At 38.0% G+C, this 18,114-nt stretch overlaps 1 long non-coding RNA gene across 4 annotated transcripts in view; it reads left to right on the forward strand.

Annotated features, from left to right (window-relative positions):
- The first annotated feature begins 2,119 nt into the window (after positions 1-2,119).
- LOC122685263 overlaps positions 2,120-18,114 on the forward strand; it is a 212,356-nt gene continuing 196,361 nt past the window's right edge. For 3 of the 4 annotated variants that reach the window (XR_006338313.1, XR_006338314.1, XR_006338312.1), the window contains exon 1: positions 2,120-2,693. This is a non-coding gene — a long non-coding RNA (uncharacterized LOC122685263). The remainder of the gene's footprint in view (positions 2,694-18,114) is intronic. The other variant, XR_006338315.1, reaches the window with a different exon arrangement.

The following is an 18,114-nucleotide window of genomic DNA, read 5'->3' on the forward strand; positions in this document are numbered from 1 at the left end:
AGGGAGAGAACAGTTAAGTTCCATAACCCCAGGTGGGTGACCCACAAATGGGAGATAATTACAATTACAGAGATTCTCCCAAAGGCATGAGGGCTCTGACTCTCACTATGAGTGCCCCAGCCCGGGGTTCCTGCACCAAGACGATCAGCCCCCAGAACATGACCATGAAGGCCAGCAGCACTTACCTTCTGGAGTCCCAGAAGACTGGGGGAAATAGAGTCCATTCTCAGAGGGCACACACAAACCCTTCCCTGATGTGAGACCCAGGTCAGAAACAGTCATTTGAAAGGAGACTGCAGATCAGGAGGGTCTCCTACCTCTGAGCACAAAGACACAGCCTCATTCTAGTGCACAGCCTGGAGGCTCCAGGACTGGGACGCCGGTCAGGCATCTACTGGGTGGGGACACCGCCCTCATCAACCAGCAGGTGGGCTGCTTAAAGACTCCTGAGCCCACAGGCGCCCCCGATACGAACCTGTCTAGCAGAGGGCCCAGGACCCCCGACCTCATATCCCAGTCAGTGCACAGGCACGGGACCCAGGGCCCCAAGGACTCTGCAGCCAGAGAGCCCAGGACCCAGCCCTTGCGGGCTGCAGAGCTGCCATGGTCCTGGGGCTGTGGGCTCCTTAGTGGTGAGTGGGGTCAGGGCGGGGTGATCCTCGGGCTGCTGACATACGCTGGTGAGTGAGGCGGACGCCTAAAGAGAGTACCAGGTGGGCAGAGCCAGGCCCAGGGGTCACTGAGCTGGTGCTGGCCCCTCGGTGGGCAGAGCAAGGTCCCAAGGTCTCCCACAGCAGTTCTTCGGGTTTCTGGAATTGGGGTCGTCCTGACACCTACCGGATAGCTCCTGGCGTCCTCAGTTTAGTTCCGCTGCCCTGGTCAGAGGAGCCGGGTCGCAGGCTCTCTCCTATGCAGGCCGTGTTCCCAGGTGGCCGGGTGCTCAGGGGCTCCTCATGCAGGTGGCCTGTCGGGTCAGCGATACCGCGAGAGGATCCCAGTTCCGGTGCCGGAGGGTTGGTAGGCGGGGCCAGCTTCCGGGCCTAATACGCTTCAAGGGAGGGCGGCTCCAAAATGGCCGCTGGCCCTCACCTCATGTTTGTGGTACCAGGCGATCTCCAAAACGGTTATTGCCAGCGCTGCGTCCCCAGGGTGAGCTCCAGTTGCCTCCGGCATCTCCAGGAGACTCTCTTAGACCGACAGGTGGGTTTGACCCAGACAACTTTCATGGTACTGCTTCCGACCTAGGTCCAGAGCCTGTGAGATTTTGCCTGCATCCTGCAAGAGTGGAGTCTATTTCTTGCAACCTTCTGGCTCTCCCAAAAGTAAGCACCTTCAAAATCAAGCGTTCTGGGGGCTGGCCTTCCTCGTGCAGGCTGGGGATGGGGAGCTCAATGTGGGGCGCTGACCTCTCACTTCTCTAGAAGAACCTCCTTAATTGTAATTATCCTCAAGTTATGGGTCACCATCCCTTGGTATGGTTCTTGACTATACCACATCTCTGCCCCTCCTACCTGCCTACTTGTGCTTTCCTCTATTTTCACTTGTAGAAGATATTTTCCTGCTAGGCTTCAGGGTTTCCTTATCAATAGTTGCTCTGTAAGTAGCTATAAGTTTGCTATCCTTTTTCCTGGTCATCCTTTTCTACCATCTTGGCTACCAACCTGTCTTGGACTAGCATTCTTTTACTTTGTCAGTTCTTTAATGCTTTTAAGTAGGTTTATGTGAGTTCGATCCCTGGGTTGGGAAAATTCCCTGGAGGAGCGCATAGCAACCCACTACAGTATTCTTGCCTGGAGAATCCCACGGCAGAGGACCCTGGCAGGCTGGAATCTGTGGGGTCGCCCGGAGTCAGACATGTCTGAAGCAATTTAGCAACACGCACAAATATTTTATCCAGAATTTTTGCTGGTTGATTTCTTTGGAAGAGTTTTTCTGAATACCCTTGCCTCTGTTTACAGAGCAGCAAGATGCTCATTGTGTTAGTTTGTTAGGGCTACAGTAACAACCACAAACTGGGTGATTCACAGCAATAGAAATGTATTGTCTCATAGTTTTGGAGGCAGAAAGCCTAAAATCAAGTTTCAGCAGGGCTATTCTCCCTTTTAAGGTACTAGGGAATGATCTCTTCCAGATCTCTCCTGGCTTCTAGTTGCCTCTGGCATTTCTTGGCTTGTGGCTAGCTGTTTTTTCCCTCTCTCTCTTCCTGTGATGTTCTCCTGTGTCCATGTTTGTCTCTGTGTTCAAAATTTGCCCTATCTATAAGGACACCAGTCAGATTGGATTAGGGTTCATGCTAATGACCTCATTTGGACTTGATTACCTCTGTAAATACCTTATTTCCAAATACAACATTCTAAGATACTAGAGATTATGTATGTTAGGGAACTAACATAAGCTTTTTGGGGGACAGGATTCAAATCTTAATGCTCACCAACTCCATTTCCTTTTCATGGGCACCCGCAGGCCAGATTTCCTGATCCCTATTGCAGTTAGGTCAGGCCATCTTCTTGGTTCTGGCCATATGAATGTGGTGGGAGTGATGTGTACTGAGCCTGATCGTAGACCATGTTGGATGTTTTTCTTCAGCTTTGCTGCTCACTCACTGGCTGCCTGAATGTAGAGGGTGCTGAGGAAGTGCTGGAAGATCTCAACAACACAAGATGGAGAAGCCTGATACCGAATCACCAGGGAAGGTCAGTTGCAGTTGGAAAAACCCATTTGGACTGTGATATGAGTGAAAAACATATGCTTGTTGAATGAAGCAATAATCAGTGGTTAAGTCTTACTCTTGATTCATAGCCGCTTCTATTGTGCCTCTTACTTCTGAGTTGTTTCTCATTGATCTCAAAGTCAAAATATGTCATTTGAAAAGCCTTTCTTTTTGACCAGCATCTTGCTTTGTTGAGTTCTAACACAGCAGGTTTTTGTAGCAAATAAAGCACTTTAGTGAAAAAAATTCACCTCTATTTTCCCAGAAATTGATATTGTCAAAATAGTTTCACAATAAACATAGTTCCATTTACTTTATATAAATCATAAAAGCAATATTATAGTGTAATAATGCTCATGCTTATTTGCCAATTAATACTTCCAGATATAAATTAGATATTGTCTTATAGGATCAGTTTTTTAATATAATTAAATTTTTAAAATATGTTGCTATACAATATTATATGTTATAGGTGTACACAATAGTGAATCACAATTTTTAAAGGTTATACTCCATTTATAGTTATTATAAAATATTGACTATATTCCCTATGTTGTACAATATATCCTTGTAGCTTACTTTATACCTAGTAGTTTGTATAACTTAATCCCTTACCCCTATATTGCCCCTTACCTCTTCCCTCTTCCCAACTGGTAACCACTAGTTGTTCTCTATATCTGTGACTCTGCTTCTTTTTTTAAAATTATTTTCACTAGTTGTATTTGAATATATAAGTGAGTCTGCTTCTTTTTTGCAACATTCGCTAGTCTGTTGTATCTGTATTTATATGTAGATTCCACATATAAGTGATATCATACAGTATCACAGGATCAATTTAAAAGATAGTGTACCTTATTGAATTTATTACTAGCACTTTACCTTGGAAATAGAACTGTGATTTTCTAAGTTTTAGATAAAATAAGGGGTTTACACACACACACAAACACACACACACACCTTTATGTATTACTGGATTTTGTCCTGATATAAAATATCTCAACTTTAAGATTTGCATGTATACAATGTACTGAGTCAATTCTAGAGCACAGAAGTGTGTTCGTTGAGTCTGGTGCCAAATAGTGGAAAATGAATGAAAAATAAGAACAAAGGAAAAAATAAAATTGAAAAGTATCAGAAAATGATAGCTAATAAAATAATTGAGAATGTTTTTAAGAAATTTCTAAGTAGGCCACATTTCCTTCCATGTTACACAGCAGCAGAAACAGTTACCATTTTAAAACCTGTGATTTTACTTTTAAAGATTATTTTGCTTCATCTTTTCTATTATAAAGGAGGAAATAATTTCAACTGGGTGTGGTAATAAATTACTATTGCTTTTTGAATAGCTGAAGTCATCTCATTACTCACATATGTAAAATATTACCAGGTTAAGTAGCTACCCCGTTGTGGAGGATATATATTTTTATTTCAAGATATAAAGTCCTATTATACTGTAATAGAAAAAAGTTCAACAAGTAAAATTCTCAGTGTGAGAAAGAATTTACATGGGTATTTTAAGGATTGAATATAGCATTAAAGATTGGAGGAGAATTAATCTTCCAAGAAGAGTAGTAGAAACATATTTCTTTGTAATATTTAAAAACCAGGCAAGGCAGAACATTACAAAATGGGTGTTAGAAGATAATCTGGTATACTCAGGGATATGGAACGTAAAGCCTGAGATACCTATTTCAGCCTTCACCAAGTTTTACTGCATATTATGCTTGTGGAGGAAAGGAGATGAGGAAAAACTACAGCTCTTAAAATATTTTTCAGTATAAAAGTTTGCCTCTTACAGTGCAGCTAGGGTATAGAACCACTGTCTCATTGTATAGGAGTTCATTTCTGATAGTCATTAATGATATTTCTTTATATGACACACCATTTACTGGAACAGATATGTCATTTTAGACAATAATTTAAAAAGATATATTCAATGGAAAATCCTGCTAGTGGTTTGTTCTACTTTAAACCCACAATGAATTGCTATGCTCCAGTACTTGTTTTTCTGAGTCAAATTAAGACAGGTTGTTCTCCATAAACTGATCAGGAGGTCAGTCAAGTAGTAATATCAAGATCTTCTATTGTTTCAGAGACCTTGAGTGGTCAGGACAGAATTTTTAATTGAGTGACTATTTAAGTCTTGGCAGTTGCAGTTAACAGAAATAAATTTTGCATGTTAATTTGTTGGTAAATTGAGATAGGTATTAGAACAGTAATCTCAAATAGGTTGCTTAGAGCCAACAACTTGGATTATGGGGTTAAAGTGATTATCTGAAATGTGATACTTATAATTGTGAATTACTTTTTTATCAGAAGGCACAACCTGTGTTGTCAGCCAAGTTCTAGCAGTAGAAAGTTAGCGTTTGTGGTCCACACTGTTCAAGTCTTTTGATGATGGCTGACCCAGCCAAATAGGGTGACTATATTGCCCTCACTTTGGACTTAGCTACTGAGTGAAATAAAATAATCTTGTAAAACTAAGTATATTTGATAGTTTCAAAAGCAGATGCAAATATGAGATACTCCATAAATAATTATTAAAAATTCAAACAACCAATTGTTGGACATCTGACTTTTTTTACATCACAATTTTAATGAAAATAGTCAATAACTGAAATGTATGTACATTTCCTAGGCTTTTTCTATACCAGTAACTTAAATTATAAGATAGGTAGCCAGAAAACAATATTCAGTGGCACATGAACATTTCAGTCACAATATTCCACAACGGTAAAATGTTTGTTAGAACCATACGTATATGTGTTAAGATAATAAATAAGATATTTGACTATAGAATAAAGCTGAGAAGATAATTGAGGCTATGTGCTTGTGTGTGTGTGTATTAGTTGTTTAGTTGTGTCCGACTCTGCGATCCCGTGGACTATAGCCCTCCAGGCAAGAATACTGCGGTGGGTTGCCATTCCCTTCTCCAAATTGAGGCCACAGAGCAAAGTTAAAAAAAAAAAATCTCTGAACAAAACAGACACTTAGTTATTTGGCAAAATCCAACTTTTTCATAGACTAGCTTTGTGAACTTGAACCATTTGATGTGTCTGTGCTTCACTTTTCCTATTCTTTAATAAAAGGAGTAGACTAGATCAAGGATCCTCAGTGTTTTTGAGGAATAGAGTTTTATTTAATTTTACTGGAGCTTGAGATGGTGATAGTCATACTAGAAGGCAAGAGAAATTTATGACTGGTAGAAATCTATGTATCTGGGAACGTAGCCAATACTGGGTTTTGTTAAGTGCAATCTTTTAATATTGGACATGAAGGTAGGTAGTTGGGGAAATCTTGTGGATAAATAGAATGGCAGGAGAAATTTCATAAGATCAATAGCTTAGGGCCATCAGACAACTTTAAAATAAAACTCATTGTAAACTTGGAGCTAACCAAAATAATTAACATTTGACTTTATTTTATTATTTTAACATGTATTTGTTGAACAGTTACATTTTAAAATTGAACATGGAACTATTTATGAAAAGTATATCTAAAATACTATTTTATTGATAAAATTACATTTTATAATTGAAAACTAGTAAGAAATATACTGTAATTTTCTTAACCATCTTTTAATTAGTATCAAATAGCACTATAAAGTTAAAAATAAGTTTTGAGTAAATTTGAAATAAAATAATTAACTTGATGGTCAATTAAAGTAATTGCAATTTATCATATGTATTTGGACAGTCTTATTTTATTACTTTATTGATGGTTACCATTGTTTATTCAGTCACTAAGCCATGTCTGACTGTTTGTGACACCATGAACTGCAAAACACCAGGCTTCCCTATTCTTCACTGTCTCTGGAAGTTTGCTCAGATTCATGTCCATTGAGTCGATGATGCCATCCAACCATCTCATCCTCTGTCATCCCCTTCTCCTCTTGCTCTCAATCTTTCCCAGCATCAAGGTCTTTTCCAGTGAGTAACTTCTTTGGCATCTGGTGGCCAAAGTATTGGAGCTTCAGCTTCAGCATCAGTCCTTCCAATGAATATTCAGGGTTGATTTCTTTTAGGATTGACTGGCTTGATCTCCTTGCTGTCAAAGGGACTCTGAAGAATCTTCTCCAGCACCACAATTTGAAAGTATCAGTTCTTTGTTGCTCAACTTGGTACCGCCTGAGCTACCGGCGTGCTTCCCTGGTAGCTCAAACAGTAAAGAATCTGCCTACGATACAGGAAACCCAGACTGGAGCCCTGGGTTGGGAAGATCCCCTAGAGAAGGGAATGATTACCCACTGTAGTATTCTTGCCTGGAGAACCCGTTGGACAGAGGATCCTTGTGATATACCATCCATGGGGTCACAAAGAGTCAGACATGACTGAGTGATTAATACTTTCACTTTCACAGTATTCTTGCCTAGAGAATATCATGGACAGAGGAGCCTGGTGGGCTACAATCCATGGGGTCGCAGAAAGTTGGACACAACTGTGTGACTAACACTCTTCTTTCTTTTTCATCTGAGAATGAATAAAAGACACGAAAAAACCTTGCCTTCTTGGAACTTGCAAGTGAAGAGGGGGAGACAGAAATAAGCTAACTAAATAAATCAGTTATGCAGTATGTTAAATTATAATGATGACAAAGAGCAATAAACCAAGGGAAGGGAAGAGAGGGTGTTCAGGGGGACAATTGCAATTTTAAATAGGATGTTCAGAGAAGGACACTATGAGAAGATAATATATGAGTCAAAACTGGGAGGAGCTAAAGCAAACTTGTCATGGGGTTACATAACAAATGAGGATTCCAGCAAGGCAAATAGCAATTGCCTTGCTATTTGCAAGGCCCTGAAGTAGGGGAATGCCTAACAAACTCAAGGCACATAAAGGAGACCAGGGAGACTAGAGCACCGTAAATGCATGAGATTGTAGAAGATAAGATCACAGAGGCATAGGGAGCCAAGCTACACAGGACCTTGTAGCTGTTGCAATTGCTCTGATTTTCTCTAACTGAGATAAAGGGCTTCTGAAGAATTTTGAGAATTGTGCATAATCTGACGTATATTTTATCAGTGTTGAGAAGAGTGTAAAGGGGAGAAAGGGTAGAAGCAGAGAAAACCCTGAAGAGGCTATTGGCAATAATTCAGTGGACTTAGAATAGTGACTAATGTGGGAAATAGTGGGAGGCAGTCGATTCCAGGTATATGTGGAAGGTAGAGCTAATGATGTTTGCTGTGGATGTGATGTGAGTTATGAGATAAAACTGTAAAATGTTTTCTCTGAACAGCTATTAATACAAGTGTGGAGTTGCCCTTAATCAGCATGGGAAGAGCATGTGTGGATAGAGGTTAGAGATAAAGAGTTCAGTTTTGGATGTGGAAAGCTGAAATATCTCTTAGACATCCATGTGGAAATAGGATGTATAGTTGGGCCTGGGGTCTAGGGAGACGTTCAGGCTATATTGGGAAATATGAGTTACATCAGAGACTGGACGAAAGGGAATTAGTGAGGACACAAAAGATATGCAAGAATTGAGCCTTTGGGTATTTCAACATTCAGAGGTTGTTGGAGAGCTGAAGAGGAAACTTCAAAGCAGAATAAAAAGTATGGCCAAAAAGAGGATAACAGGGATTGTAGTGACCTGGGAGCAAAGAAATGTTTATAGTCAGAGGAGTGACTAGTTGTATGGACAGCCACTGAGGGATAAAGTAATAGAAGAACTGAAAAGTGGCCCTTGGTGACCTCAAGAACAACAGTTTAAGTAATGTGGTAGGAGAAAATCTTGAATATTTTGAGGAGTTTTACTTTACAGAGAAGGGAGTGTAAAGAGTGTTTATGGGAGGAGGGAAATAAGTAATGATGGTGAGAAATTTTTTTTTCAACTTTTATACACTGATGGAGCAATTCAAAAGGGGGAGAAAGGCTGATGATGTAGGAGAGAGAAGTGAGAATTGCTAAAACAGTGTTCTTGGGTTGGAGAGAGTAAATGAGATTAGAAAGCAAGTGAAGAGGCTGGCATTTGCTAAGAGCAAAGAGTGAACAAAGAGTTCATCCATTTTAACCAGAGGGAAGAAAGAGTAGATAGGAGCAGATTCAAGTATCTGAGATGAGGTGGTGATGCTTTATGGATTTTTTCTTTTGAAGTTTTCAATCACTGAGATGTTGGCATATAATATTACATTAACATACAGTATTCAGATTAGGTAGATAAACCTCAGGTATCTTGAATTGGAGACTTACTCAACTTAAAATTTACAATTAAAGACTAGAATGAGGCATAAACTGAGAATGAAACCTTTTGAAAATTGTAGCAGATTCACATTGTATCCATTAGTTACTTTTTTATAACTATAATAAAAATTTATACTTAATCATGAAAAGAGTTATTCTCTTCTAGGTCTTTTTTCTTCAAAAACAAGGAGGTGGTAATCATAATTATCAGCCTTATTTTTGAAGATCATGGGCAGCAGTAAATATAATGTTCTTTATGTGAAGGTTATAAAAATCATCAAAGGATGATGAATAATTTCTATTTTATGATAGAATAAGTGACCTTTTCAGTGACGTGAGTCTGTGGGAGAATGAATAAAATTCACATTTGTATATTAAAATTCTGGATTCCAGCTATCTGATAACATTTCTTGTCAAACTATTCTAATAGCTCCTATTACTTTGGGGGAATGTTTAAATAAAGCCTTTAACAAAAATAGAGAAAATAAGCTTTTCCCTTTCTCTATACTTTGTGCCAAAAGGACAAAGGTTTATATCATACCTTTCTGTTAGCAGGTACCAAAAGAATTTATAATGTGGGATCTATCCAAGAGGAATATTCCCAAAGTTTGCTAAAAAAAGAAAAAGTAATTTAAAAATAGTCTACATTTAAACTACACTTAGAATGTTCTGCAAGCTTAAAAGGATGTTTGGAGTCAGGTTTTAAAAACAGTGGGATTTACTGTAATAGGTTTGGCAACAAAATCAGTGCAGTTCATACAACTGATGAATTGATGTAGACCTAGCTGACTAACACATACCATGTGTTTGCTTTGGCAGAGAATTTGGAAAAATAATTTAGAGAAAAAATTATACTGTTCAACAGATTTCACTTTTGTTGTTGTTTTGTGGGATTCTTAAAAATTTTCTAATCAGTCTTGCAAAGGTAGGTTTTTCAAAGGTCTTCCCATTGATTGGAACCGGATTTGGATCTTTTATAAAACAAAAAAAAAAGATGTACGAGGATAATTCTATTCATTTCATATGTTTCTTTTAATCACCCACTGCTCAGAAATAGATTTATGACTAGTCATTTCTCAATTGATACCATGTTTATGAATTTATTCTAAAAACAGTGCTATAAAATGCCCCTTATCAGCATTTCTGATATAACCATGGCATATAAAATCTTCTATTTAAACTTTGATGGCCAAGAATAGCACTGTGTTTTGCAGTGATGATTAAATGTGCTATTCTAAGACTTTGTTTTTAACTTTAGAGTTCTGTTGTCATTTTGTTGTTCAGGTAAGGTTAAAGCTTGTTTCTTGTGTAAAGTAGGTTATTTAAATATTGCTACAAGTTTTCAAAGGAGTTTTTTGGTTTATTAGAATATTGGAATTCTCAGTGTTCAGTAAAATCCAGAAATATTGATGTGATGAACCCGAGTCTGGAAAGAGCTCTGATTCCATTTTACGGGGTTAAAAGTCGCTTCATAGGCTCTTCTATTATAAGACAGATATGTTTATTACACTCCTAAATTGTATTCAGGAGCTAGACACACTATTTTCCACTATAGATTAGCCTGACTTTCCATGCCATGTTGATAAACCATGAAATTCAGGAGATACTGGGTTATTTTCCGCAAGGATACATGAATTCCTAAATCTAGAGGCAGCTCAGTATAGCATATGTTAATGTACAGTGTATTACATGGGAAAGAGCTGCAGACTGATAAAACAGGCAGCTGATATTCTGAAGTACACACAAACATTGAAGATTATTCCATCTCTATTTTTTCATGTCCTTGAACAAATTGTTAACCACTGTGAAACTCAGGTAGACCTGTATATAAAATAGAGATACTGACACCTACTTAATTTCCAAGGTTGCTGTAAAGATAAAAGAAACTCTGTACTATGTATTGCACTAGGTACATGGAATCCTTCTTTTCCTCCCACTAGTCTGTAATCTTAACAGTAGGACTGTGAGGAGCTTTATGTAGTCACCATCAACTCATTCTCATAGGTGCTGAGAGAGCATTCAGGGGAGCTAATTGCAAGACAATGGAAGAGGTGCCTTTTATCTAATCCATACAACTTTCTGAGATTGGATTTATTATCTCTATTTTATTAATAAGAAAACAGAGGATTAGAGAGTTAAACCCAAAGCCTTATAGCTAGTAGTATCAGAAGCTGGAATTCACAACAGAATCAACTGCCTTTGAAAGGCATACCTTCCTAGAGGTTTCTCAGAGAAGTGGCAAGGGAGGACTTTTTTTTCAAAGTCATAAATATATGCCATATGTTTTCCAGAGGCATGATCTCACTTAATTTTCAGAATAACTCTATAAGAAAAGCATTATCTTTACCATTTTTCATGAGAAGAAACTCATACCCAGAGATTAAGTAACTTTCTTAAGGCCATACAACTATTAATTTATCAAGCAGTGATTCAGATCCAGCAAAAATCAGTTCAAATCTGAAAAATAGTCCAAAACCAAAAGTCCAGTTCCAAACTTACACTTTCCCTAAAACAACATGCTGCCTGGAGGTATAGGATAAGGAAGAGTGAGAAGTCAACAGTTGGGATAAATATTTGGGAAATGTGATTGGATTGCATGTTGAGGAAGAGGATGGAAGCAGAGATGAGAATCCAAGATTGAGCTTTTGCTGGGGAGGGGGGCAGGGACCTCAATTTATCTTCCCTCTTCTTCCATACCTCCAGACTTCTACTGCAGGGCAGGACTTTCTGTTCCCTGTGCTTTCCATACTTTTCATGCTTCTGTAACTTTGAGCATGTATTTTTAAATTTATTTTGAATTGAAGGATAATTGCGTTACAGAATTTTGTTTTTTTTCTTCTCTGAGTAGAATGCCACTTACTTTTTTTTTTCTGGAAAATATCTCTTTAGCTTCAAAAATACAGTTCAGAATTTATTTTGCAAATCTTTTGCTGATCCAATCAATGTTCAGTTGGATGCTTTTCTTTTTAGTTCAGCATTGTCTCAGATGCTTAGCTCAGAAGCATCATTTTTGTGACTCTGGAAGCTTGAAATAGAGTTGTTGAGAACTGATTGTCCTGAAGATTTTCCAAACCCGTATCTAAGTGTGGATTGATAATCCTTTCAGATAATTCTAAATGTATAAACTCCTTAGATTTTAGGACAAGAGAGAAAGCTTTACAGACAGTACACACAGGTAAGATCTGAAACCTTGCATAGTGTTTCAGATATCACTGATACCACACCATTTCTACCCTCAACAAAACCTACTTGATATCTCTCACTGTGCTTTGTGCATGATAAGCAATATGGAACAATTGAAGTTCAGAGGAATTAGCACAATTATGTAAATTAAGAGAAGTATGATCAAGATTAGAATGAACTAGACCCTGGTGGTATGTGAGCCTTTGCTGGGAAACGGTGATTCTGTCACTTTGATTTCCGAGTCCAACATCCTGTTTCCGGTGCATATCTATCAACACCTTCACCATTATCTTTTTAAAAAGAATTACTATTGTATTACAGATGTTTTCTTTTGGTTATAAAATTTTGATTCAGCAGTAAAGTTAGATTTACTGACTGGAAGAGTAAGGACTGTTCACTTTTTCCCTGCTTCATGCCAACTCTATAGTGTGTGGTTGAGTAGGACAATAGATATTCATTGTTTTTCAGATACCATTATTTTTTCCAGTCAAACATTCATTGAGAGTCATGAGCTTTACAAGTGAATTTATGACTACAAACATAGTGATAAATTCATTAACACTTAACTTTATCTGCTCCATTCACTGAATGTCCCATATGTACAATCAGGGTCTATTAAATAGAGGAAAAAAGAAAAAGAAGAATAAAGACTTATTAGGGACAGTGGGGAAATGCAGAGCTAGCAACCAACTGGTAAATCTGGAATATTCAGGCAACAATAAATGGCTTATTTGGCTTTGTTCATGGCCCCTTACTTTACTTTGGGCTATAGTGATCAAGGAAAAAAGTGAAGCAAAGATCTATGACTTGATTTAATCATGAAAAATAAAAATGTTTGTCTTTGAAATATAACTTAGGTCATGGTCTCATAGTTTTGTGGACTGGTGCTAATGCTGAAAATTCAAGACTGTTGCTTTTGTGATTCTTGGTCAACAGTCAATGCGTGGCTTGGGCTCTAAAGTCCTAAAAAGTGGGCTCATTGTGTAATGAATATCTCCAAGCTGGATGAGCTGAAGAGTTTCAAAATGGGTCTTTGGTCTGGCATTTCTGCATTATTTGTTAAGCCCACAAAATGTAGATTTTTATCTCTAACTTCTGTTCACTCACTTGTGGCCACTTTAGGAAGTAGTTTTTTTTTACTTCCTCAGTGAGAACTGCAAGATTTTTGTTGGTACAATTTGGCCACTACTTAACAGAAGCAGCTTGCTTATATTACTTCCTGAATTTTTATTTTTAAGACCAACATTTATTATCCCTTAAGAATTCCTTAGCAGCTTCTTTCTTAGGGATTTTTTTTTCCCCCCTGGAGGAACAAGTCAGGGACTTAATTAGGCTAATAATTTCTTACCCATGAGGACGTAATGAATTTATCCTCCACTTAATAGCCTTTGAAGGAAATTACTCAGTACTTAGAAATGGAGGGAATCAGGCTATAAGAAATCTTTTCTAGGAGGCTACATTTCTCAGGTTCTCACCTTAAAATATCCATTTGAATACTATTAAGTTATACTCTATGTGTTAAATTGAGGCTTTCTACTTAAATCTGCCTACTCTTTTAGGAATGAGAAGTATTAAAAATTCTATTTTGGCTGAGTAAAGAAATGTTAATGACCTGTCTGGCAGTTGAATTTAAACATGCTAGCTTGTTACTGTATTGCCAAAACAAATCAATTTAGTCAGGTAACACTTCGTTTTTTGGGGTATCATCAAGGGAGTGAGTTATTCCACTTAACTGAATTTCCCACATAAATGCTTCAGAGTTATCTTTTTAAAACATAAATCAAAGCATATTGATTTCTTGTCGAAGTCTTTCAGTGACTTCCTCTTGTCTGTAGAATAATGCATTGCTTTATAATCTACCATTCCAATTTCATCTGCCTTCAATTTCCCTACCACCTATTTGTTGTGGTACAGTCACTCAGTCATGTCTGACTCTGCGACTCCATGGACTGCAGCGTGCCAGGCTTGCCTGTCCTTCTTCATTGATAATCCATCTACCACTTTAATTTGCTCATCATTCTCTAGACCTATCATACTCTTATTTCTTTGATTTCCAGATGCTGCTCCATGTGGTCATGACCTCATCAGTTTATTGTATCTCTTCTATTTCCAGAACCACAATACATGTTTCCAGTATGGAAGCCATCTGTATGAGGACTCTTTAATTTCTGTGTTAGCTTTCCTCACTAAATGGAGAGCTAATTAATAGTGGCCAGGGTATATGCCCCTCTCCACTTTTTTTTTTTTCTTTCAATTTTCATGTCTTTAGAGACTCATTTAGTGCCTGAAAGCCAGTGATACTATATTCATTTCCTGTGGGAGCTGTAACAAATTGCCAAAACCTGAGGGACTTAAAATGAAATTTATTCTCTCACAGTTTTAGTTTCCAGAAAAGGGGAATTCAGATGTCAACAGGGCCATGCTCCCTCCTCCAGAGACTCCGGGGAGAATCTGTTCCATGCCTCTTCTAGCTTCTGGTGCCTCTCGGCAATCCTTGGCATTCCTTAGTTTGTAATCACATCACTTAATCTTTGCCACCATCTTTACATCATCTTCTCCTGTGTGCATCTCACAGGAGTTTCAAAACTCCATCTACCTCTCTCTTTTTATTTATTTATTTTGCTCTTTTTTTTTTTTTAACCTTTCTCTTATAAGGAAATATACGTGTTTGCATTTAGGGCTCACCTCGGTAATACAGGAGAAGTTCCTCCTCTCAAAATCCTTAACTGAATCATATCTTTTGCCATATGAGGTAATGTCCAAAAGGTTTATGCAATTAGAATGTGGAAAAATCTTTGGGAGCCATTATCAGTCTATCACAGATACTTAATGTATTTTAAACTGTATTACTCATTCAAATGCTATAATTTTCAAAATATAAAAGCATATTTGAAAGAGTATTACTAAAGCATATCTCATGCTTAATTGCTTCCTAAACTAGAACATGGTATTCAGAACATATTATCATATTTTTTTTTATATGAATGTTACCTGATTTTTAAAATAAACTGTTTTCAGTCATGGGCCAATCTTATGCTTCTAGAATATTTAGGAAAGCACTTTCACTGCTTTCCAGATATATTCAGACTACAGTAGTTATTGAGTATCTATCTAATGTGAAGCTGTACATAGAAATAAAATTCAGTTCCTTCTTCAAAGAAGGTACTGATTAATGTGGAAAACAGACATAGAAGCAGAACTATATCAATAAAATCTGCAACTGTTTTTTGACTAAAGGGTTAACAGAACTTTTCAGCTTTATGTATGAGCAGTTAATATTTGGTTAACTTTTTTTCTCTGTTACCCTGGAAGTCTGATAAAAGTAATGTATCAACTGTAACATTACTTTTTGATAACATTGGTTATGGTAAAATTTGATTGATTAGCATATTGCATTTAAACTTGTAACAAGTATGAATTATCCATATTACGAATACATGAACTATATGTCCATTGATAGATGAATGAATAAAGAAGTTGTGGTACATATATACAGTGGAATATTACTCAGTCATAAAAAGGAACACATTTGAGTCAGTTCTGATGAGGTGGATGAACCTAGAACCTATTATACAGAGTGAAGTGAGTTAGAAAGAGAAAGATAAATATCATATTCTAGCACATATATACAGAATCTAGAAAAATGGTACTGAAGAATTTATTTACAGAGCAGCAATTGAGAAACAGGCATAGAGAATAGACTTATGGACATGAGGAGAGGGGAGGAGAGGGTGATGTATGTATGGAGACATGTATGAGATGAGAGATGTATGGAAAGAGTAACAAGGAAACTCACATTACCGTATGTAAAATAGATAGCCAATGGGAATTTGCTGTGTGGCTCAGGAAACTCAAACAGGGGCTCTTTATCAATCTAGAGGGATGGGGTGGGGTGGGGTATGGGGGGGAGGTTTAAAAGGAAGGGGATATATGTGTACCTATGGCTGATTCATGTTGAGGTTTGACAGAAAACAACAAAAATCTGTAAAGCAATTATCCTTCAATAAAAAATAAATTAATTAAAAAAAAGAATACATGAACTATAAATAACTGAAGAGGACATTGTAAGAGGATTGACAGGAAGTGCTAAGGGCCTAGTTGGGGTTGGAGATGAGAGTTCGTGATTAATCCAAGTCATATAGTTATGTGATTTTTCTCCAGCAAAGCATGGTTATCCAAGTATAAAAACAAGCAAGGTGAGTTTGTAGTATTCTTCAAGGTTAGAGTTTTGCCTGGTTAGTTTCAGCAGAATGATTTGGGTACTAGGGACTTAGAGATACTAGCTAGGGAAGTTCTGGTGATGAACCATGGGCTTCAGGGAATGAAAATCAGAAAAGAATTGATAAATTGGAAGGAAACGGAGGCCTCAAGGGTCTTTGCCCTTCTTAGTAATAGAAGAGGTGTTGTCAGCAAGGGCATGAGAAACTGAAAGGCAAAGAAAGAGTGATGGAGGAAGAGTCCTTTGAAAGAGACCAAACAGGAACCCTGTGGTGACAAGGATGTGCGTTGGGAGGGAGTGACTGAAGCAGACGGTAGGTTGAAGGTAGCTGAAGCTCAGACATTCAAAAATTATAATGCTATTGCGTAGTTGGGTAATATGACTAGATGTTAAGATGACTCAAGATAACAAAAGCACTTGGAGTGGAGACAAGACTATAAGTCAAATAGCAAATTTCCAAAGAATTGGAGGAATTACTCAGCAGTTAGAAGGAAGAGACTCAAAAAACAAGGAGTTAGTACATAGAGACAGAAGAGAATTAAAAGACTAGAAGAGAAGCAATGCTCTTTCCAGGATCTGAGGTGGCTGATAGGTAGAAGAGACACCTTGCACTAGAGATGGTGATGTGGGAGAGGAGGATTTGTTCATAATAGTGAAGTAGAAAAAGCACTTTCAGAAGGGAGTGGTGAGTATTTACAGTGGACCAAGATTCCAGAAAACCCTGTGACATGAATTTGAGTTTCAAGAGAACAGTAGGAAGAGAGGCAATTAATTGTGCAGAAGTTGTAAAGAAAGTATAAGGTAGTTAGGTGATGAGCCATTTTTTTCAAAAGGCTATGTTCAGGAAAAGTCAGTGACCAAAATTAAAGAGGAAAGATGCATGGTTGGAGTTCATGGCCTGAAATATCCCAACTTTGAAGTCATTTCTTTGGGTGTAGGGTCCTCAGAGGTAACAGCAGAGCAAGTGAGAAATATCACAAGGTGGTGAAGGATCAGCCTCAGCTCCAAGTGGGTGGTGAAGATCTGATACAGCAGTCACCTTTTATTGCTCTCAGTGGTAATAGGCATTTTCTTAAAAATCTACTGCTTTGTAATCTATTTTGAAACTGGAATTGTTATTGAAAGGCATGAGTGGATCTAGCTGCTCACTGCTCAAAAGCCAATAAACAGGTCAAGTTGGTGGAAAAGAAAATTTGCTTTATTTCAGATGGTAGCAACTGGAGGGGGAGGGGTGATACACATCTGTCCAAAGGCTGACTCCCCCTGCCCAGCCCTGGGCACCAGTTGGGCAAGAACTTTTATAAACAGAAGTTGGGGGACAGGCGTGGCAGCTACATGCAGTAACAGCTCATTCGTCTCTGACAGTCATCTTTGAATTGGTCGTTGGTGGTCTGACCAGTGTCATCTTGACTGTTTTAGGTACAGTTAATCTTCAGTTGCAGGGTCTATTTGTCCCCGTTTCTCTGAGATCACTTCTTGGAATTGTGGCAGCTTATGTGCTGGGTACAGTCTGGTCATCATGTAGTTACTTCTCCACCTGGTTTTTTGGTATCTATAAGACAACTCACAGGATATTTCTCAGCATATTATCTGTAGACCTTGAGAAAGAGCAAAAGACTCTGAATATGCTTAATGACTATATCGTTATTATTCAGTCTCCTTTGACTCCTGTACAATGTTACGAACCACCACTGTCTATAGTTCTTCAGGCACTCTATCAGATCTAATCCCTTGAATCTTTCTCACTTCCACTGTATAATCATAGGGATTTAATTTAGGTCATACCTGAATGGTCTAGTGGTTTTTCCTACTTTCTTCAATTT

This window comes from Cervus elaphus, chromosome 28 (assembly GCF_910594005.1).
Source record: "Cervus elaphus chromosome 28, mCerEla1.1, whole genome shotgun sequence".
Classification (NCBI taxonomy): domain Eukaryota; kingdom Metazoa; phylum Chordata; class Mammalia; order Artiodactyla; family Cervidae; genus Cervus; species Cervus elaphus.